The sequence below is a fragment of the Bos grunniens genome, chromosome 24, assembly GCF_055505025.1.
Source record: "Bos grunniens cultivar Pamir isolate PY7600 chromosome 24, Bosgru_T2T1.0, whole genome shotgun sequence".
In the NCBI taxonomy this organism is placed as follows: Eukaryota; Metazoa; Chordata; class Mammalia; order Artiodactyla; family Bovidae; genus Bos; species Bos grunniens.
Window position 1 is genome coordinate 23976391 of NC_141188.1, and position 24527 is coordinate 24000917.

At 39.7% G+C, this 24527-nt stretch overlaps 1 protein-coding gene across 40 annotated transcripts in view; it reads right to left on the reverse strand.

Annotated features, from left to right (window-relative positions):
- Positions 1–24527, reverse strand: part of DTNA (dystrobrevin alpha) — a 456419-nt gene that overhangs the window by 241473 nt on the left and 190419 nt on the right. For 39 of the 40 annotated variants that reach the window (XM_086372816.1, XM_086372803.1, XM_086372794.1 and 36 more), the window contains exon 2: positions 9535–9664. The gene's annotated coding sequence lies outside the window, so the exon portion shown is untranslated. Of the gene's footprint in view, positions 1–9534; positions 9665–19273; positions 19333–24527 lie in introns of all 40 variants that reach the window. The other variant, XM_086372783.1, reaches the window with a different exon arrangement.

Here is a 24527-nt window from a genome sequence, read left to right on the forward strand (position 1 = left end):
AACAGTGAGGATGAAGTCTTATCTACAAACAGCATATGATATCACTTATATGTGGAATCTAAAATATGGCACAAATGATCCTATTATAAAACAGAAACAGACTCACAGATGTAGAGAAAGACTTGTGGGTGCCAAGAGGGAAGGCCGGTGGGGGAGGGACGGACTGGGAATCTGTGGTTAGTAGATGCAAGCTATCACATATACAATGGATAAACAGCAAGGTCCTACAGTATAGCGCAGGGAACAATACTCAGGATCCTGGGGTAAATCATAAAGGGAAAGAATATAAAAAAGAATGGATATATGTGTGCAATTGAGTCACTTTGCTGAACACCAGAAATTAACACATTGTAAATAAATATACTTTGATATAAAGAAAAAGAATGTAGTCTAAAATGGATAGAGATAAGATTTTTTTCTCTCTCCAGATGTTCCTTTTGTGGATACTACTACTCTGGGAAGAAATTCAATGTCAGGAGGGAAACCATGGGAGACTAGGAGTTGTTATATATTAGGAAGGAATGATATAATAAAAACACGTTCTTAGAAAAAGACAGCCATGTTACTTATCTATGCATGTAGAATTGGAAGATTATGGCAAGTGTTTGCACATAAATAGTAAAATTTCTAGCTCACAGTTACAGAATTGTTAGGAATTGACAGAATAAAGAACTACCTTATTCATCTGCTTTGATGATGAATTTCAGGTTCACAGTTTCAGATTTTGCTAAAATAAACTCCGTACAGATTTAGAAGTCAGGTTTTGAAAGTTATAAAAAATCAATTGATGGTTAAAATACAAGCTAAAATAATAAACAACCACTCATAAGAATATTCTCACATTAAAGTACATTATTATTAACTTCCATAAACATCGTAACCCTTAGATTTTTGATAGGAAAATACTGTTTCATCCATTCTTGTGATGATCACAATTCCTCAAACCATACTTATGTAAGGATAATAGCATTCTGCAATCTTCTGGGGAAACAGAGAAGAAATAAACCAAGAAAAGATCACCCAACAGGGAGGGACATAATCTGGGAAAGTGAACAGAATTATTATTTTTTCTAAGGTATTTATCTTACTCAAAGATCGACACAGCATATATGCTCATATTTTTACAAACTTCTTTTTCACTTCTGAAATGTTGTTATCCATAAAACAGTGGTAAACCAAAGACACAGGCATGTATTCATTGTTTTCATATATAAAGTACTTTTGATTGCACTGTTTTACAGTATGTGCTAAGCTACTTCAGTCATGTCCGACTCTTTGCAACACATAAGAGGTATGTAATATGTACTTAAAAACAAATGAATGATCATTATAGGTATAAAAGGGGCACAAGAATCATTAGGATTTTTCACAAAAGAAAAGAATACGTCTCTGGATACTGATTTTTGCATTTAAAATGAAGTCAGAAGGTTGCTTTTCTTTAAAAAAAATTGAGTATAGCTGGTTTACAATGTTGTATTAGTTTCAGGTATACAGCAAAGTGGTTTAGCTACGTATACATGTATACGAATACATATACAACCATGCAGAGTCAGTTGAGTCCAGCTCTTTCTGACCCCATGGGCTGTAGCCTGACAGACTCCTCTGTCCATGGAATTTTTCAGTATTCTTATACTGGAAATCCCGACCCAGGGATTGAACCCACATTTCCTGCATCTTTCTTCACTGGCAGGTGGGTTCGTTACCACTGAGCCACCTGGGAAGTCTGAATACCTATACACCTTTTCCAAATTCTTTTTCCATTGTAAGTTATTCTAGTGGCTCAGACTGTAAAGAATCTGCCTGCAATGCAGCAGACCTGAGTTCCATCCCTGGGTGAGGAAGATCTCCTAGAGAAGGGAATGGCTACCCATTCCAGTATTCTTGCCTGGAGAATTCCATGGACAGAGGAGCCTGGAGGGCTACAGTCCATGGGGACAGAAAGAGTCCGACATGACTGAGCAAAAAATGTTTTTAAATTTTATAGGTTATTATAAGACACTGAATACAGTTCCCTGTGCTACACAGTAGGTCCTCATTGTTTACCTATGTTATCTATAGTAGCATGTATCTGTTAATCCCAACTCCTAGTTTATCCCACCTTTAGTAACCATGAATTTGTTTTCTATGTCTGAGTCTATTTCTGTTTTATAGATAAGTTCACTTGTATCAGTTTTTCAGATTCCACATACAAGTGATAATCATGAGATAATTGTCTTTCTCTTTTTGAAAACTTAGAGTTTTATTTTATACCAGTTCTTATTCTTATACATGGTATTTGAATTGTGTGATTTAAAAAATCCAGAACAAGTTTATGTACTCTCTTAAGAAGTGCTAACAGCGTCACTGTGTCTAGAGAAATTTTTTATTTCACATCCAAAACAAACTGTTTCATAATTAGTTATAAATATTCATTTCATAAGTGTTATTAAGGAGAAAAAAAGAGAAATCCTTGCCTTAAAAAGTCCCCAGCTCTAGTGTTGATTCTGGATACCACTTAGCTCCAGAATTCTATCAGTCTACAGCTTTAGACATCATTTCCAAGCTTATGCTCACATCAATAAATGATGTTTTTGCATAAATAGGTTTCAGAACCACAAGGTGCTATATCTTTCAAACTCTAGTTGAACAGAAATAGTGCTAATTTTAGCATCGACCTAAACATAAACTTACTTGCTATGAAAAAAAAATGTGTGGACTTATAACTTACTCTCAGGAAATATTTTAAATAGAAAACTCTCATGTTGTGTTACAAATATATTCCTCTTATAGGATTAAATTGGAAAGCTCTTTTACAAAGGCAGTTTGCTGCAGTCGAAAGATATGACAACATTCTTGTTCTGTTACTTACCAGAAATATGACATTAGCAATTTATCTTAACTCTTGGGATCCTAGTTTTTATCTAAATAAAGAGGGAGATAATAGCTACATTGAAAGGTTGTTATGAAAATTAAATAAGATAATATTTGTGGAGCATCTGTTTTGGTGCTTGGCATAGAATGGTACTGGCTTCCCTGGTGACTCAGTGGTGAAGAATCTGCCTGCCAATGCAGGAGACGTGGGTTCCATCCCTGGGTCAGGAAGATCGCCTGGAGAAGGAAATGGCAACCCACTCCAGTATTCTTGCCTGGGAAATCCCATGGACAGAGGAGCCTGGCGGGTTACAGTCCAGAGTCACAAAAGAGTCAGACACGACTGAGCAACTAAACAACGACAAACAACACAGAATGGAACAGATCTTCCCTGCAAGGTCCCCTTTTACTGATGGAGTGTTCCTTTTGTTATAATGGCTGGATGTAGTAGTAGACTCTTTACCACACAAAAAACCCAAACATCTCAAAATGTGACCCTTCATACTTCATTCAAAACCAGAAAGACTACTCTGAACTTGACAAAGAAGATTCAAAGATTAACCAAAAACCTTGGCACTTGTCCTTGATGAACGTTTCAAAGGTAACAAAAGAAATCACACCAGACTATGAGGGATTGAATGAGATGGCTTTTCTTTCTTATGTCTGTAATAGGCACTTATCTCTCAGATATGGCCCAAAGGGTTACCTGAATTCAGAGACAGGACTGATAGCAGTTGAGCCAGGAGGAGTTCATCAATGACTTCACGGAACATGTTTAACAGCAACAGAGGTGGTGGATCTTGAAAGATAACTAGGATATTCCAAGTCTCTGAAGAGTGCATATGTGCTTATGGATAAGGAGGATTTGGAGAGGGGTGTGGATGCAAGGAACATCTAGACAGAAAAACCATCGTAAGCAAAAGTGAAGGCGTGAAGACCATGGCTTTGGGACTTCCCTGGTGGTCCAGTGGTTAAGAAATTGTCTTGCGATGCAGGGGACGTGGTTCAATCCCTGATCAGGCAACTAAGATCACATATGCCAAGGAGCAACCAAGCCCGTCCACCACAACTACTGAGCCCCCCTTCTCCACACGCACACACACACACATACTCTGGAGCCTGCGTACCACATTTATAGAGACTACACCACAAGGAAAGATCCTGTATGCTGCATCCTTCATGCTGCAACTAAGACTTGACACAGCCAAACAAATAAGTGAATAAAACAAAGAGCATGGCTTAGAGAAGGCAGATCATTCCCATATTAGCAAAGGTCAACTGATGAGGAACAAAGGGAGGTGCAGAGACTCAAGGGGTCTGTTGAGCCTCTGTGTTCAGTTGCTAAGTCGTGTCTGACTCTTCTGTGATCCCATGGACTGTAGCCCGCCAGGCTCTTCTGTCCATGGGATTCTCCAGGCAAGAATCCTGGAGTGGATTGCCATGCCCTCCTCCAGGGGATCTTCCTGACCCAGGGATTGAACATATGACTCCTGCAACTCCTGCATTGGCAGGCGGATTCTTTACCACTGAGCCACCTGGGGAGCCCCACTGTGCCTCTATGATGGCACGCTAAGGAACACAGGAAGAAGATTTTGTTCTCAGTGGATGGGGCAGCCAACAGTGGCTTTGAGATTGAAATGGGTGAACAGCTGCTGTTCTGCTGGGTACCTGTCATGTACCAGGAAATACTTTATTGTTTTATGAATATAATTTTCAAGTCTTCACAACAAATTAGATATATCTTTTCAGGTGGGGAATCTGAGGCTCAGAGAGCTTAGGTAACTTGCTGCTCAAGATTATACATTCTTCAATTAAGCAAATAGCATGAAAGAGCAATAGGGTTTTTAAAATATTAATTTCAGAACAAACCATTAAAGAATAGAAATGATGAGATCTGAATGTCAATTAGGAAGTCAATTTAGGCAGTCATGGTTTAAAAGGAAAGGAGATTAGGAATACTGAAAAAGGAATTTGTGTTCAAAGTGAGGCTGTTCATGATTTGAGTAAGATTTCTTAATACAGGTTTATTCTAGAATGACATACATTTTAAAATAACAAACGATGTGGATTCTGTGTTTTAGAGTTACTTGATGACTATATTACACGAGAGACAGTGCAGCATAATAATTAAGTGCTTAGGCTCCAAGTCATACTGCCTGGGTTTGAATCTTAACCCTAATTTACTGAACCTCGGGCAGGTTATTTAACACTTCTGGGCCCTAGTTTCCTCGTATTTAAAAAAAAATGAGGGCTTCCCAGGTGGCGCTAGTGGTAAAGAATCTGCTTGCCAGTGCAGAAGACTTAAGAGACATGGATTTTATCCCTGGGTTGGCAAGAATCCCTTGAAGGAGGGCATGGCAACGCACTCCAGTATTCTTGCCTGGAGAATCCCATGGACAGAGGAGCCTGGCGGGCTACAGTCCATAGCGTCACAAAGAGTTGGACAAGACTGAAGCGACTTAGCATGCACGCATGCACTTCTATCATCAGTTTAGTTCAGTCGCTCAGTTGTCTCCGACTCTTTGCGACCCCATGAATCGCAGCACGCCAGGCCTCCCTGTCCATCACCAACTCCTGGAGTTCACTCAGACTCACGTCCATCAAGTCAGTGATGCCATCCAGCCATCTCATCCTCTGTCGTCCCCTTCTCCTCCTGCCCCCAATCCCTCCCAGCATCAGAGTCTTTTCCAATGAGTCAACTCTTCGCATGAGGCGGCCAAAGTACTGGAGTTTCAGCTTTAGCATCATTCCTTCCAAAGAAATCCCAGGCATAGGGTTGTTTAAACATGAAGTATATGTGCATATAAAACAGTGTTTGGTATAAAGTAGGAACTCAGTAAGCATTAGCCAGTACTGCTTTGTGCCTTTGTCCATATTCACCAGTTTATTTAAAAATTATCTGCAGTGTGCCAAGCACTGTGCTTGTCTTCAGGGATGCAAACAGGGAAGAACCTCTGTATCCTATTACAAGTTAATCACTAAAGAGATGTTGCCTATAAGCTTAAATTACATATAATGGTCAATCTCTGGGATGACCATTACCCTGCCTTGCAGGTAAGGATTGGTAAGCTAAAATATCTTTGTTTAGTTCACAGGAAACAATCCTGACCAGGCCCACCTGTGAATGACTGCAGGAAGGAAGAAATTAACACATCTGGCTGACCAGGAGGAAATGTTTGACTTTACTCCCTCCCCTTTTAGTATAAAAGAGGCCTGAATTCTAATTCAGGAAAGATGATTCTTTGAGACATGGGTCCACCATCTTCTCAGTCTGCTGGCTTCCTGAATAAAGCATTACTCCTCACCCCAATAACTTGTCTCTTGATTTATTGGCCTGTCGTGTGTGCAGTAAGAGCTTGGACTTGGCAACACAAAGATGGATAACAGGTGACTTCAGCTAACAGATGGATAACATTTGATTTTTCCAACATCCTATTCTGTGGTTCAGCAGAAGTACTAAGACTACATCTTGATCAAAGCACTTCCCTCAACTCTTTAGGCACCAGTGATTTAAAATCTTTATTCATAAAGTTGCCCATGAGTGTCGGGACGAATACTTCCGCTCCTCCTACTTCCTCCTCCAATATGACATTAAGATATGCTTAGCCTGAGTTGTCTTTTATGATGGGTGTTCCCCTTGACCCACTAGGCAGTATTATGAAGTTAGTGAGATGATTTCAGTAGTCTCCACCCACTTACGTGTACCAAACTCTCAGAAGCTGAGTGCTTGCATCACTGCCTCAGGAGTTTCTTCCTTGCTAATTCATTAGACTTCTGTGTGATGCAGTATGTATTATTAATGGATGTATTTCTCTTTCTGAGCCTTTTTTTAAAATATAACTTTATAAAGCCTCATTTCCACAAACTAGAGAGAAATAGGAAGGACTAGAATTTTCAGTGCCATAGTAAACTAAGGGAGATGTGAGAATATGAGCAATACACTGCAAGTTCAACCATACCATAGAGCTACTCATCCCTGTGTCTCCTAATTTTAGATTATGAAGGAATCCAAGTCATTCTGCTCATGACCTCATTTCATATTATCTGAAAGGATGCTCATTTAGACACTGCGGGTTTGACATTGCCATTGGTTGAATAGATGAAAATCTGTCCGTAGAAGGGACACCATGTCCTTACGAGTGTACCCAAATACATTAAAATAGAGGAGCAGTTATCACGAGAAAAGACTGAAAAGGAAAATGTCTACATAAATGAGAAGGAAATGAAAAGAGCGAGGCATTCACATTTAACATAACCAAGTGATGTGTCAAAATGATTAAGTAAAAACCTGCTTTAGTATCCAGGAAGCCCTTTAGAGTGAGTGAGATTGTTGGGACAATGGTAAATTGTTTTATCTGTCAAAAAAAAAAAAAAAAAAAGCACAGACATTGGAATCCTCCTCACTTTGCTTTCCAATATATTCAGTATTTATTATGGGATTATGGGACATGGGAAATGTTCAGACCATAAGGGATCTTCAAGTAGCAAAAAAGTGTTACTGAAAGACAGTAATGAGATTCATAATAAAATAAATCTGAAACTCGAGATTCAAAGGTGAATGCAGGAATGAGGCTGAACTCTAAAAAGAAGTTCTTACACTGGGTGTAGAGAAGTTTGTTTAATGTGAATATTAGTAAAGTAAAACGCATATCTGGTGTATATCTGAGAATTAAAAAATCTTACCATAAATTTGATATACATAATGGAAATATTGACAAAGGCTCTGTTAACACCAACAAATTAATACTACAATATTGTATAGCTTAGAATATGGAATATGTATATTCCATAATGAAATACAATATGGCTTTAAATTTATTGGGCTTGATGTTTTCCAGCCTAAAAATATCTAGTTTTACATTTAACTTAAATTTTTTTTTCCTGAGAATCATTTATTTTCCTTGAGAGAAGCAAGTAATCCCTATTCACTTTTCTTCCAATAATTTTGGAAGAAATTAAGCATTGACAAGTCAGTTAGGATCTAACCGAGAAAAGAGAATACAGTCTAAACATTTAAAATAAATTGAATTTAATCCAGGAAAATGGCCACACAGATGATGGAAAGATTGAAAAGCTAAAATGAGGATAATAAATCAACTTGGAAATTAGTAGCAGCAGAATGTCACAGGTATCAGCATCATAGGTCTCAAGGGACAGAGAGAAGTGATGTCATGTGTACGCTCAGCTGCTTAGTCATGTCTGACTCTTTGCAACCCCATGAACTCTCCACCAGGCTCCTCTCTCTATGGGAGTTCCCAGGCAAGAAAACTGGAGTAGGTGGCCATTTCCTTCTCCAGGGGATCTTCCCAAGCCAGGGATTGAACCCAAGTCTCCTGTGGCTCCTGCAGCAGCTCACAGTTCAAGGTCATCGGAAAAAACTAGAGGCAACAAAGGATGGGTCTGAAAGCTGGAAAAAAGCTTCTAGGGGTCAGCCCCAAAAGAACCAGCAGAATACGAGTAGGGCAAGGAATGGATGTGAAGTTAAAAACATGCATAGACTGGAACAACACAAAGTAGAGAGTGCAGCAAGTTAATAAGTTTTCCATTTTCATTTTCTCCTCCAGAGTAATGTTACACTAGGCAAATTGATTTACTGATACTTTTTAAGGGCATTAAATTTAGCTCCTGGGAACTGCATTCAACAAACATCTTGTAAATAAATGAAATCACCATTTTAGTTCCACATATGACCTCAATAAACCAAATTTACACGCCCTTAAATGATGAGACAATAACCCGCCTTCTCTTTGAAGTTTAATAAAATGTATAAAGGAGGTATTGCTGTCTTTTGGGATTAGATTTAGACAGTGGTCAATGTTCTGTCAGTGGCATTGTTTTATTCAGAACAGTGAACAGTCGTACATTCTGATGTTCTGGAAATCCCCATTCTTTATAATAAATCCACACTTTGAAAACAGGACTCAGGAAGAGGTGGAAAAAGCCACACACAATTTCCTCAACAAGACCACCACTCAATTCCTCTCTTTCCCTCCATTCTGCTGCAAAACTGACAACACGTTTTGCAGACTAATGGTAAGGCACCGATTTGTACGAGCTCGTCTTTTGTAATGTGGAAGGGTAATTATGTATGGTGGTGGTATAAAAATATTTATCCATCCATTTCATGGCCAGGCAAAACAAAGTTTAATGTGAGCACATGGGAAGTTTGAAGACCACACCTAACTTAAACCATGTCCTACTTTAATTTAAGCAATATGAGATCTCCCTCTGAGCAGCCTCTGAATTGTAAACCTTATCTCAGACTTGGACTTGTAATGATTAAACTGTCATTACCACCATCAAATTCTTTTCTCATTTACATCATTACAACTTAGTCTTGTCTCATTTTGGCTCATTACTCTGATGTGAAACACTATTATATATTAAAAAATAGATGGCCTATAGAATAGAATGAAGCATTATTGCATTTGCTTAATAGAAACCAGGAAGAAATGTCAAGGTCATCTCTGTACCTCACACCTTGTCGTTCATATGGCTTCTGTTAATAAAAAAAAAAGTAACCAAAAGGCACAGAAACAAAGTCTTTCACTATGCAGCACCCCACTAAAAGTATAAAATGCTGGCCATAATGAACCCCATTTTCTTCTCACGCAAAGAAAAGAAACACTTTAAGGGGAAATAGTTCAAAGTCCATCTTAAATTCCTTGACTCAGACTCACTCACCTAAAATTCAATGAAGAAACAGCATGAACTTTCCAAAACCATCTATCTTCTTTTCTTTGAAACTGCAGTCAATTCTGGCATTTAAAGACTTCCCAAGTGTTTCATCCAGGGACTTGTAAATCTCACTTATCTGCAATAAGAAAACACACTTTTATTTAGCTAAGTAACTCACACTTACATGTTTATTACAGAAACAGAATGAGCAGATCTAGAACATATGGTGTTTTACAAATCCCTTCATCCACTAAGAATGACTTGTAATACTCAACTCAGAATTTTGGTTCTCAATTGCTATAATAAATGTTTAGAAAAATAGACATTTGTGCCAAAAGTCATTTTACAGATGAAGATGGGGAGGTCCAGAGGGTAAAGTGAGCGTCCAAGATTAAGCAGCTGGTTAGTAACAGAGTGGGCTTCCCTGGTGACTCCTGCCTGCCAATTCAGGAGACATAGATTCCATCCCTGGGTTGGAAGGTTCCCTGGAGAAGGAAATGACAACCCACTCCAGTATTCTTGCCTGGGAAATCCCATGGCCAGAGGAGCCTGGCGGGCTACAGTCCATGAGGTCATAAAGAGTTGGACACGACTTAGTGACTGAGCTCTAGCACGCAGTAACAGAGTAGCCTTTTGGGTTCCTAATATTGCCTTTTGTTTTGGGTTTATTTAAAACCCAGAAATGGGAAAACAGAGAATCTCCTGTGTTTCCCAAGTTGGTACATTTCTAGAATACTGTGTCACCACAATTTCTACTAAAACCAAGGAAACTAGAGTTGAGGGCAGAGTCCTCAGACCAGCATCCACTCTGATGGTAGATGCAGGCGTAGGCTATCACAGAGGCACCCTGATGTTCCTGATCCACAGGCTTTATAGTATTGCGTAGCAATGACATAGAGAAAATAGTTCAGAATACGGTCTGTTGGTGTTTTTTAACAAAGCGGAACGATTTTCATCATCTTGCCTTCAGAGAAAATTCACAGAGGAGAAGAGAAAGAGAGGCTCCAGGTCAAACTCGGCAATTTGCCCAAGAGGCCCTGCCCTGCTGGATGAAAGTGACCAGATGCTTTACCCATCACCTCCCTTCAGCTAGTCTTTCCCACCTTTCTGCCTCCACCCCCCCCGCCCCCCCACCTTTCCCACTTTCTTCCTCTCACCAGCCCTCAAGCTGGATGTTACTATTCCATGTCCTAGGTGGCTTGAAGGAGCAGAAATTTGAAGCTCAGGAAATCCTATGTTCAGATGAAGGAAAAGATGGGGAGAAGGGAGATCACAGCAAATAAAGCAGAGGTTTCTGATGACAGTGGAGCTGGGAAAGGAAGGGAGAGGAGCCTAGCTCTGCACCCCGGCTGGTGGGAGTGGCCTCTGTCTCCAGCCCCATCCTTCACTTTCCTCGCCAAGCTCTCTCCTTTGGCCCAGGTTATCTAAAATGATGGCAATCATTATGTTGCTCAGATAAAGAGGCCGTGTGAAAGGACCTACAGGCAGGCTCATATTTCACAGCTTAACTGGGATCTGTGACTTCAGTGGACGTTGCTGTTTGGATGACATCTTGATTATGAGCGAGCTTCAGCTTTTGCTGTTCCTTCTCTACCAGGAAGGGGTCTCCATCTCAGCCTGCATCTCACAGGCAGTGACGGAAACCAGTTATCTGGTAGGCAGCTCCTTCTCTACCGCTCTTGGCTTCTGTCACCCAGGACCACTTCCGAGGATCCGGAACTAACTACCACAGTTCTTTCTAGTCTTGATCTGAGGGTGCCCGCCTCCCAAACTGCCACTGAATGAAAGGCATCAATCTTCCCCTCTCTTCTCCCTGCAGCCTGGTGGACACTCGCATAGCAAAACCTCACATGAACCTTGATTAGGAACAGAAAATAATACCTTTCTCACTTTAAATTCTCATTTAATTCTACTTTAGCTATCAAATTCTAGTTTGACCATGTGACTTGAGGTTAAAATTAGCATCATGGGATAAAATAGAGTTCTGTCTCCTTCATCTGGCTCCCTGAAGACCATCAGTATGTTGCTTGGAGGCTGGAGTCAATTTAGTACCACTGAGTACAAGACAAAGAAGTACAGTAAGTCCCTACATACAAATGAGTTCTGTTCTGACAGCATGTTCATAAGTCCAACAAAGTTAGCCTGGGTACCCAACTAACACAACTAGCTATATAGTGCTATGCTGTGCTTAGTCACTCAGTCGTGTCCAACTCTTTGCGACCCCATGGACTGTAGCCCACCAGGCTCGTCTGTCCTTGAGATTTTCCAGGCAAGAATACTGGAGTGAGTAGCCACTTCTCCAGGGGATCTTCCCAACCCATGGATCAAACCTGAATCTCTTGTGTCTCTTGCATTGGCAGGCAGATTCTTTACCACTGAGCCACCTGGGAAGCCTGTTACCATATACAATTGCTATAATTTTTCTTCTCTATAAGAATATGTGCAAATTGTGGGCAGGGACAGTCTTGTTTATTTCTTAATCATCTTTAGCACGTCATCTTTAATGGTGAATAATACTCTTCACTAAATGTACGTTCAGTTGAGGGGGGAACAACTAGCAAGTATGAAGGTCGGTATTTTCCCAATTGTTCCTACACCGACTTGCGGTATAAACTTAATTAGATCATTTCACCAGATTATTCGTTACTGGTCTAAGAACATTAAAGTAGCTTAGGAAGCTACAGTAAAGTGGATTTGGGATTGTGGCCCTTGGACTAAATTCAGAATCACCTCAGACACAAGGCTACTAGATGAGAGTCAGGGAGGAGCCTGTGGATATGGGCCTTTCTGGATGCCTTAACGCTGGAGACAGAATTAGTGCTCAGGGATGGATACTCATGCACCCTCTCTGTTCCAAGGATTTGTTCTTGTTGACACATAGTTCAGCCTGAGAACCGGGAAGATTTTGGATGTCTGCACGTATTTCCTATTAAGGGCATAGATTGCTGCTTCAAGCTCTGAGGATAAAGAGGCTGTAGCACTGGGTCAGTCTAGCCAATCTGATCTGGTATAGCCCCCTCACAGAAGGGGATAATCCCAGCAGAGATTCTGGTCCCCAAGGGAATTACCTTTAAGACTGGCTGTATCTGTTGCTGTGCAGATACTTCATTTCTGTGAAGTTCTGAAGTCTTTCTTTTTTTTTTTTTTTTAATTTGGGCTATATAATTGCTTTACAATGTTGTTGGTTTCTGCCATACATCAGGCTTCCCTGGTGGCTCAGCTGGTAAAGAATCCACCTGCAATGTAGGAGACCTGAGTTCGATTCCTGGGGTGGGAAAATCCGCTGGAGGAGGCAGGGCAACCCACTCCAGTATTCTTGCCTGGAGAATCCCCACGGACACAGCAGCCTGGAGGGCTACAGTCCCTGGGGTTACAAAGAGTCGGACACAACTGAGCAACTAAGCACAGCACAGCTGCCATACGTCATGAAGTCTTTTTTTTTTTTTAAAGCTTTTTATTTTGTATTGGAGCATAGCTGATTAACAATGTTGCGATAGTTTCAGGTGAATAGTGAAGGGAGTCAGTCATACATATACATGTATCCATTCTCCCCCAAACTCCCTTTCCATCTAGGCTGCCACAGAACATCAAGTGGAGTTCCACGTGCTATACAGTACTTCCTTGCTGGTTATCCACTTTAAATACAGCAGTGTGCACATGTCTATCCCAAACTCCCTATCCAGCCCTTCCCCTCCCCGGTCCTGTATCCTTCCCCTCAACAACCCTAAGTTCCTTCTCTAAGTCTGTGAGTCTGTTTCTGTTTTGTAAATAAGCTCATTTGAATCATTTCTTTTTAGATTCCATGTTTAAGAAATGTCACACGCTGTTTCGCCTCTGTCTGACTTACTTGCCTCGGCATGACAATCCCCAGGTCCGTCCATGTTGCTGCAGAGGTTTTGAAGTCTTTGGCCAAATAACCAGGGAAATGAATTTAATCTTAAGAGGCAGTCGTGTATCTAACCTCTGGCTGTCAGATAATAACCCAATGATGGCAGACACATGGGCTGTCTTTCATGATTCTAAAACTCTAGATGACAGTGCACAGGGAAAGCAGAGTGATTGCCTGGAGAAGGCACTGGCGACCCACTCCAGTACTCTTGCCTGGAAACTTCCATGGATGGAGGAGCCTGGTAGGCTGCAGTCCATGGGATCGCTGAGTTGGACAAGACTGAGCGACTTAATTTTCACTTTTCACTTTCATGCATTGGAGAAGGAAATGGCAACCCACTCCAGTGTTCTTGCCTGGAGAATCCCAGGGACGGGGAAGCCTGGTGGGCTGCTGTCTATGGGGTCGCACAGAGTCGGACATGACTGATGTGACTTAGCAGCAGCAGAGTGACTGCCTGCTTCACCTCTAAGTCACCTACTTCATTATCCCTACAACAGGGGTCCCTAACCACTAGGATCTAACGCCTGATGATCTGGGGTGGAGCTGATGTAATAATAATACAAATAAAGTGCACAATAAATATAACGTGCTTGAATCATCCCCAAACTACCCCTCCCCCCAAACCCTAGTCCGTGGAAACACTGTCTTCCATGAACCTGGTATCTGGTGCTGAGAAGATTGGGGACTGCCGCCTACAACACATAACAGAGATTGCAAGAGGATATTTGAGCAAATAGAAGACGGTAGCACTGTTCCGTTTCCCTCTTGATATTTCACCAACAAACAGGGATTCAAAAAACTCACACTTCATCAGGGAGGTTAAAGTAAGATAAAGCAGTGAGAGTAAGAGTATTTAGATGAAATGGCTGTCAGCAGAGTAGACATCTACATTCTGCAGTGAATGTGGAATTTTTTTCCCAGCAGAGAGCCGGAGGCCTGCTGACATTTAGGAACCTTTAAGAAAAAAGGTATGCTTGTCAGCATCAGTTCAGGCGGGTATTCAGTCAACTGTTTTCAAGGTGCTGAGAAGGAAGAAGGTGGTTTAGAAAGGATTTCTTAGCTCTGTTCCTTGCACCGCGTGTTTGCGTTTTTCAGAAGGACTGCCTTTGTGTCTCTATCTGCAGCATCTCACTGTAGCTCAGGCAGTTGCTCACCCAGATGATATTTGCATTTTAAAAGAACATCTTCCCTTTATGTTTAACCATTTGTACTGCACCTGGGCAGGCCCTGCACAGAGGAGCTCTGTTGTGGAGAACTCACTTAAGTACCCATCATTTTTTCTTTTTCAAAATAATAAATGTAAAAATAATTAGCTCTATATGAAGTATTAGAAGAAGTATTTATGAAGAAGCAAGTTTAAGAAAAAAAATGAATCAAGAGATGGCTGGGCACTTAAATAGCTCTTTAAATAATCAAAGTAACTTTACTTTTAGGAGGTATGGAAAATGTAATAAATTATAAAAATGAATAACATCCATATTCCACTAGTGAGAGGCAATCCCTATGAAGATTTTCTACATTTACTTCCAATTATCTATACATATGTGTGCACACACACATGATTTTTAATGAAATTGAGGGATTCTAAAGTGAAAGTGAAAGTCGCTCAGTCGTGTCCGACTCTTTGTGACTTCATGAACTTTACAGTCCATGGAATTCTCCAGGTCAGAATACTGGAGTGGGTAGCTGTTCCCTTCTCCAGGGGATTTTCCCAAACCAGGGATGGAACCCAGGTCTCCCACACTGCAGGTGGATTCTTTACTGGCTGAGCCACTAGGGAAGCCCCAGGGATTCTAAGAGATAGATAATTTTATTTCAAGTTTTGTTTTTGTCTCTGTTGTTAGTGAGCCACACATATTCAGCATAAATAAATGCTACACAAATTTTTTCTGGCTATGAAATTTTTTATAAAACTTGCTAATTAAAGAATATGACATATGAAGGTTTGGGACATCCCAAGTCAGCAAATGCTTCTTTGGTTTACTCATGTGCTTTATATACACTCATACACAAAGAAGTATAAGGCAGTATATTATTTTATTTCAGTATAAGGCAGTAGGTTTATTTTATAATAGTCCTTACTTTGTTATTATTTTATAATAGTCCAAAGTAATAGTCACTTACTTTGTTATAATAGAAATCTCTATTGTACAAAACCCGTGTATCCTAAAATATCAGAAAAATAAGTCATTTTTTTTTTCAGAATATATTTTTAGAGTGAGTAATTCTCTCAATCTGTAAGCTTTAAAAAAAAAATACAATCATGAGACCACGATTAAGTGGTCTCATTAACTTACACTCTCACTAAACGGAATTATCTCAAAAGTTTTCTTTAATGAAAATCTCTTTTTATGAACAATATGCAAGTAAACCGAGTACACACAAAAACTACCCCCTAGTGACGACCTCATTAAACTTTTAAGCAAGTTGAACTTAATTCCAAGTAAGGCAGCACGATGAACAGATTTTCGCTGACCAGGAAAAAAAGTGTTTATCTATGCTCAGCCTTTTGTCTCTTGCATCTCAAGACATAAAATTGATCAAAAAGAATTAAATTGAACTTTGGGTGTTAAATCAGAATGACAGAGATTTATCCAATTAATTTTTAAAAAGACAAAATTTTAATTAGCCACATGTGGGTATCTGATAGATTCTACTGAAATTTCCCTGGTGATATGTGACCATCAATATTTTGCTCTGAATTTATGTTCACTCATTTGCTAAAGTCCTGCACACTTTTTAGAAATTAATGATGCACTGTGCTTTGATATGTGTCTGATTTTACCATGATATAAAGATCCAGCCAGAATAGAAGACAGGAAGGAAGGAAGAAGGAAGGAAAGAAGTCATGAAACTGGATACAGGGGGAGGGAAAGCCAAATAAAAAAAAAGATTTCCTACGACCTTTCCTATGACCTTTACTAGTTCCATTAGTAACAATTTTTAAAAGAGAGATGGATGAAAATGAGAATACATGTCTCCATGAGGAGTTCCACACCTCCCCAAATATCACAAATTAAATGTTTGCACTATGGAGACAGAATTCCACATTGTTAAACATTAATCTTCTCTAATACACATAAACCCTAACCATAAAGCTCAGGCTCCTAAAATCACATGTCTGCAAACACGGCAGTTATTTGGACACAATTTCAGCGACGAATTTTTTTGGGGGGGCTTATAATATATCTCATGTATCTTGTTTCCTCAGGAAAAAATATTTATGTGCAAAATACAGAGAGTGTTTTCTTGGACAAAGAAGCGCTTTTTCTGGAAACCATAAAGAAATGGAAGGATCTGATTCTGGGAGCCAGTTCAGGCCTTGCCCTTTGGTGGTGCTCTCTGACCTTGACTGATGACCTTGAATGTGCCACATGCCCTATTAACCACCTGAGGACAACAGAGAGCCTGACTGATTTTCATCTGACTCAGAAAAGAGGAGTGTCTTCTTAAAAAATGAAAATAAAAGATAGAGCATTTAATGAGGTATCATTCATCTCCATGACACTTTGGAGTTAAAAAAAAATGATACTATGGCCTGCATCATATATACTCAAACTTTTTCTCTTGAAGACCCTAAAGAGCTTGTGACTATGTGTGTTATATCTATCAATATTTACTTTATTAGGAATTGACTTAGAAATTTAAAAAAATTATTCATAAATGTGTTTACATAACAGTGATAAACCTCTTTAAATGTAACATCAATAACATATTTTTTAAAAGGAAATATTTCCCAAAACTAAAAAAAATGTAGTGAGAAGTAGGGCATGCTTTTACATTTTGGGAAAACTTTATTTTCTGGCTTCATAGAAAGATGATAGCTGGGTTTTCATATCTGCTTCTGCTTTCAATCTATTGCAATATGTTGTTTTGGTTGAAGAATATGAAGACACTCCAAACTTAGGCAGATGTGCAGTTTGGAATAGAGTATTTTTATAGCCTTTCAGACAGTTGTGGCTATTTTTCTTTGATATGACTGAAACTCAAGTGTTGCTCCTTAAAGGTGAGTTGCTTCATGAAATCTGAAACCATATCAATGAACTTGGCATAATCCATTACACCAAATACCATGCTGTTGTTATCATTTTTTTTTTTGTTTGTTTTTTTAACTTTCTTTGCATGGTAGTAAAGAAGATGATTACTAACCAGTACAGTTTGGTGCCATTGCCTTGATTTGTAATAAAATCACACCAGTTTTATCCACCATTGCTGTTTTGTCATCTGTGCAATTGTCTACACAGTCAAGACGGCAAGTAATATGTTAGAGTTATTATTAAAATAGTTTTGACCTCAAAGACCCCAACAAAGTGTCTAGGAGACTTCACTTTGAGAACCACTGGCCTAAAAGGACGAGAATATAGTAAGGAGCTTGAGCGAAGGCTCTAAGGTTGGACAGAGTGGTGATAACGCTCACCTTATTACTGATTTCATCTCCATGAAATACTTAGCGAGTCATTCACTTTTCCCACACCCTCTAAAATAGGAATAGCAACAGATCTTCCCTCCAAGAGGTGTTACAAGGATTAAAGGAGACCCCTCAGCACAGTGACTGACACATGGTAGTCTCAACCAATATTAACTATGAGTACTAATATTTATATTATCGTTTCGCTTTGAGATCAAGAAGCAATGGTTTGAGTAACTCAGAATATCAGCTGTGTTTGCTGGCATTTGTTTATGCTGCACCAATCTAAATTTAGTTCTGCATTTCCTCTGTTGAGGACAAGCTACATGCAGATATGTATATTTTCCAACCAAGTTGAGTACAGAGATTGATAGCTTGCCCTTCATGGGCTGATTTTTCAAATCCTCATGTAGTCAATCACGAGAAAGATTTCTCAGTAGTTAGTTATGACAAATGTGAGAGGAGATTTTGATGGGGATCCATGATCTCTGAGTCCCTGATCTGCCACCTGCCACAGCCACATGGGGAAACAGGGTATTACCAGTAGGTTACACTATGATCAGAAAGTCAGATCACAAGGAATCACGGGAATCCCATTTGCCTAAGGTCTGGAACCAACACTTTAGCAATGTCTTTCCTACAACACTTGCTCTTGTCCTAATCTCAGTCCTCCAGATTTTACCACTTTGTAGAGAAAACTGAATTCAAGTAAGTAATCTCTAAGGAAAAAAGGGGGAACGTCTGTATTTATCTCAATAAAGGGTGAGGTGTGCACAGGCACACGTAAAAACATGTATGCTGCATTCTCACCAACAGGAATTTGGCAGAGACTCTTGAGTGTTGGAAAACTCTAAGCCCATAAATTCATCTAATATCAATAAATGGGGGGGGGGAAAGGTGGGTATTAGTGAAGGAGACCCAGGGACATTCTACCCGCCTATTTTACTCTTAGGAATATGCTTTACCGCTTCAAAGATGTATGCTTTCTCTTATTTTCCTTGTAATTATAAGAGGATCACTTTTGATATTTACCTGAGTAGAACAGAAAAAATCTAAAATGAAACAGCTCTTAACAACAAGAAATCAATGATACAAGCTTGACTATAAGCGGCACATGCTATTTGGTCTCAATGTGGGAAAAAAATCATAGGGTGTTAGTGATGGAACTGAAATGAAGTGGGCCCTGTTGAAAGCGAGCAGCGCCTTCTGGTTGTCCCACGTACAACCATGGACTAAGGACGGTCATATCTTCTTATTTTCATATTCAGGGTGGAAATCCAGATTTTTACAAGAAATGCTGTTAGGTAACTGAATTTAGGCTTCCCTGGTGGCTCAATGGTGAAGAATCCACCTGCCAATTCAGGAGATGAGAGTTCCATCCCTGGGTCCGGAAGATCCCCTGGAGAAGGTACTGGCTACCCACTCCAGTATTCTGCCTCAGAAATCACCTGGATAGAGGATCCTGGCAGTCCATGCGGTCGCAAAAGAGTCGGACCCGACTTGGCGACTAAAAACAATAAAAAAACACGTTGGCAGGATTTCAGGCTACCATATTTTGAATTTCTCCAAAGACACAATTTCATTTCCCTTGCATTTAATGGATCAATATACAGTGCCCTCCACTCATCTCTGTCACCACTCACTGGTTTGCAAGGGTGGGAACAGCGGACAGAGAGGAGCCTTGATCGCCCTCTGGTGGTTACAATGTGCCATAACAATTAGCTGAACACTCCACTCTTTCATTGAAAACTTTCATATTTTGGAAATTCCCTAAAATCAATAAAGCGGACTTTAGCTATTTTATGTGATATATGAACCACGTGGTAATTTTACTGTTAGATCATATTCGACTCTGGGATAATGGGCGACAGAAAGAAGGAGTAGGGAAATCTGAGTAAAGACTTAACACAGAATGCACAAGGGTTTCAGATCTAGCCACCAGGAAAAGAATCTAAAAAAGTTGTGCTCTAACAAAAGGCAGGGCAAGCAGTTCAAGCTGCTGGATGAAAGGTATATATTGTGCTGTATGTTTACAGATGAATGCAATGTGAAGCATCATCTTATCCACTGGCTAGAGTTGTACTTCGTAGTTACCACCTAATTTGATCCCTGTTTTAAGAATTTGATAGTAATTTTCATTTATTAATTAATGGAGAACACATTATATCCTTTTGCTTTAGAAGCTGAACTTGAAGAAAGCATTTTTAGGGTGGGGAAGGAGATACATTAATTTTGAAAAAATTAAACAGAATTTCAAATAGCTCAGTAATACGGAACTAATACAGGTTCCTGAGAAAGTTGAAAACTAGATCCCGTGACAGCCTTGTTTCACTTGGATGCCCACGTTATCTTAAAACCCTGTTCCCGAGTATTATATGCCTCTAGCTCAAATGTCAACTTTCAAGGATGGTTCCCTCTGTGTATTCATTTCCTCGCTGGTTTGCCCCTCCTTGACACACTCAGATAATTTAATGAACTGAAATACAATTGCTTTTAGAAGCTCAGTACTTCATTATACTTTTGTTTTAAAAACAGTTTTTGAGTTGAGAGGATGTCAGCAAAACCAAGCAAAAGAATGTGGCTGTTGTTACAAGGTCAGCTTTTCAGAAGCTGGAGGCAGCTGCTATTGGCGTGCTGTCAAGCAATCACCCGGGGGGCAGCGGGCAACGGCAGGGCCATGAATCAGCAGTTCTGACAACACTAAATACGGTAACCCATTAATGTGCAAGATAACAGGTACACATGCCGCTTCAGAGAGCGCTGGAGGGGGGAAATATTTCATTTCTCAGGTTTAATTAGAAGGAAATCCAGGTAGGTGTGATTAAAGCTCCGATGTGAGATCCCGTGTGTGTTCCTGGGTGTGCCTGCATTGGGACCTGGATTGCCATATTTATCTAAATGGATGTCTTCGATGGAGAAAAAGATTCAGATGGAGAGCTGAAATGTCAGAAGCTTGGTATTTCAAATGGGATACTCTTGAGCTCAAGAGGGGGTCATGTTTTAGGCTGTTCAATCCAAGAGCCACTTGTGACCATTGAGCGGTTCACGTGTGCCCCATCCAGATGAAGACGGGTTGGATGTGTAAGACACACACTGGAGTCCAGAGATACAGAACAAAAAATAATGAACCGTTTCTCGTTGATAACTTCTACTGCTTACATGTTAAAATGATAGTATTTCTGATATATTGGACTATGTGGAATATATTTATACTAATTTCACCTGTTTCTTTTTATTTCTTAATGGGGCTACTAGACAATTGAAAATGACACGTGTACCTTGCACTACATTTCAACTGGACAATGCTGCTTGAGAAGATATTTGATTTGATCTCCTTCCAGTCTCTTTCATACAGATACACAAAGTGAAAGTCAAAGTGAAGTCGCTCAGTCGTGTCCGATTCTTTGCAACCCCGTGGACTGTAGCCTACTAGGCTCCTCCATCCATGGGATTTTCCAGGCAAGAGTACTGGAGTGGGTTCCTTCTCCAAGGGATCTTCCCAACCCTGGGATCAAACCCATATCTCCTGCATTGTAGGCAGATGCTTTTACCATCTGAGCCACCAGGGAAGTCACAGATACACAAACACACACACATATACACATACACACATGCAAGGGATAAGGAGGGCGTCACGGTAGTGGGTCATTTAATAATGACAAGCTTCAAAGTTCTATTCGAGGTGTTGGTATGGAGATCTAGACTAAAGAATCGTACAACGTAACTCAAAGCACTGGAAGATATACTACCTTAAATCACCAATTGACCTCAACTTTAGATCCGGGGTTAAAGAGCATTTGTCATAGTTCATTTAATTATGGTCACTTTACTAAGATTGAAAGGGACAGCCAAAGATGCTGAAAATGTTTTTCCTCTCATCACTCTTTTTTTTTTTTTCTTGCCATGCTATGCAGCATATGGGATTTTAGCTTCCAGACCAGGGAACGAACCCGTGCCCTCTGCAATGGGAGAGCACAGTCTGGACCACTGGACCACCAGGAAGTCCCTTCTCATCACTCTTATAGAAGAACGAAATGACCTCTGTAGAAATGAACTGGTTGTACCTTCCTGATCTGTTTTAGACATAGACACTCTCAAGAAGGATTTGACTATGATTGTCCAAACTGGATCATAACACATTGGCCTATAGAACTCTGACTTAATAAGGATTTTATTAAAAGCAAAATCCAGACTTTGAGGACTTTGGAGGCCTCAAATCAAACAGATGCCAATTTGGGGTTCCAAAGTCATTCATCTCTTACCCTTAAATTCTTCTTTAATCCATTTTAACTTCAACTATCGAGTTTATTTTTAATAAACACAGCTGGAAAACAAAGAGCTGAGCAGAGGGTTCATCGATGGTAGATGGGCCAGTGTGAAAGACTGTCCAAGGGTCTTTTCTAGTAATAAAAGGTGGTGGTGTTCTTGGTTCTTGAACTTGTTGGAAGAAAGGGTGAAGTTCCTTAAATGTTTCTTCATTTAAAGCTATGCAATGTCTCCTTTTCTTCTCAAATAAACAACCTAATTCTGTCCTTCAAATTTAGAAACTGAGACAGGTTTCTGGGGAGACTTCTATTGGAGAATGGCTCATTATACACCCCTAACATCTCTTTCTAGTATTCTTCTTTCCCTAAACTGATAATATACAAAATTTTGTTGTTGTTTAGTTGCTAAGTTGTGTCTGACTCTTTGCGACCCCATGAACTGTAGCCCACCCGTCTCCTCTGTCCCTGGAATTTTCAGGGCAAGAATATTGGAGGGGGGTTGCCATTTCCTTCTCCAGGGGATCTTCCCAACACAGGGATCAAACCCGTATCTCCTGTAGCTCCTGAGTTTTAGCTGATTCTTTACCACTGAGCCACTGGGGAAGCCCATACAAAATTTAGTGCATTCATTCTAAGTTACAGAAATGTTTTAAAGAAAATCAATACATTTATATTTTAATAATTTTTCGGATATTTTTCATATGCATGCTTTCTTACTTTAAAAAGTTGAATGTTACATTAAGTGGTAAAATATGAACACTTTCATAAGAAATCAAAACTAGACAAATACTTTTGCCACCCATTTGGGTTAATTTTAAAAAAATATTCCCAGTTTGGACAGTGAAAGGAACCGGATTCATACCACATTTAACTTTCTGACAACTGCATTTTTTAAATCTAAGTTCTTGACAAGTGTTTCTGAGCAATATTAAAAAAACTGACTATATTTGGAAAGCATGCAAAAGCAAGAAAAGTTTAGGCAAGCTAGGAGAAGCTTTGTAGCATTTGTAGCATAGCAATCTTATATAATCTGATACCAATGGTTGGGATTTAGAAGATGTTAAGACCATAGGTATGGGAAGATTATATAAAAGAGGCTGACTTAGCTTTTAGATAACTGCATTACAGTGTTAAAACACTTCACCATCTAATAGTTAGAATTTACTCTTGCTTTTATTTTAGATTTTATTACCAAGAAACATAACAAAAATAAGGATTCCTATATATTCTAAGATATCATGGGTTTACTCTTTCAGAGAAACCAAATAAAGAAAAACCACCATCCAGTCAAGGCTATAATTTTTCCAGTAGTAGTCATGTATGGATGTGAGAGTTGGACTATAAAGAAAGCCGAGCACCAAAGAATTGATGCTTTTGAACTGTGGTGTTGGAGAAGACTCTTGAGAGTCCCTTGGACTATAAGGAGACCCAACCAGTTTATCCTAAAGATCAGTCCTGAGTGTTCATTGGAAGGACTGATGTTGAAGCCGAAACTCCAATACTTTGGCCACCTGATGTGAAGAGCTGACTCATTTCAAAAGACCTTGGTACTGGGGAAGATTGAAGGCAGGAGAAGGGGACGACAGAGGATGAGATGGTTGGATGGCATCACCAACTCGATGGATATGAGTTTTGGTAAACTCTGGGAGTTGGTGATGGACAGGGAGGCCTGGTGTGCTGCGGTCCATGGGGTCGCAAAGAGTTGGACACAACTGAGCGACTGAACTGAACTGAACACCACTGACAGCAGCTGTGACATCTGTAAAATATGGTTTGGGAAAACTGGCAGGGCTTGGAAGACTTCAACATGGGGGTTAAAAGCAACCTCAGATTGCTCTCTGACCTGGAAGCACAGAAGAAAGGAGTTAATGGAGACTGACAGCTTATCTCAAGTCCTTTTAGTATGGCCTTGCCATTATCAGAGGAAGAAAAAGGACACGATTCTCAGACAGCAAAGGTAAGATGAGCCCCTCTGTTCTCCTAAATGTGATTCTTAGCAAGAGATAAAACTGAAAGTATATAGCTTTCAAAGAAGATATGGTGTATTTAATAGAATGTTACCCAGTCATGTAAATAATGAAATATTGCCATTTGCAGGAACATGGATGAACAAAGAGATCATCATACTAAGTGTGACAAACATCATATGATATCATTTATATGTGGAATCTTAAAAAACAATACAAATTTTATTTACAAAATAGAAATAGATTCACAGTCATAGAAAATAAACTTGTGGATAAATCAAGGATTATCATATACATACTACTATATATAAAATAGAATAACCACAAGGACACAGCACAGGGAACTCTATTCAATATCTTGTAATAACCTATAATGGTAAGGGATATGAGAAAGAATATATAGAGAGATACATTATTTTATGTTACCTATCTGTATAACTGAATCACTTTTGCTGTACACCTGAAACATT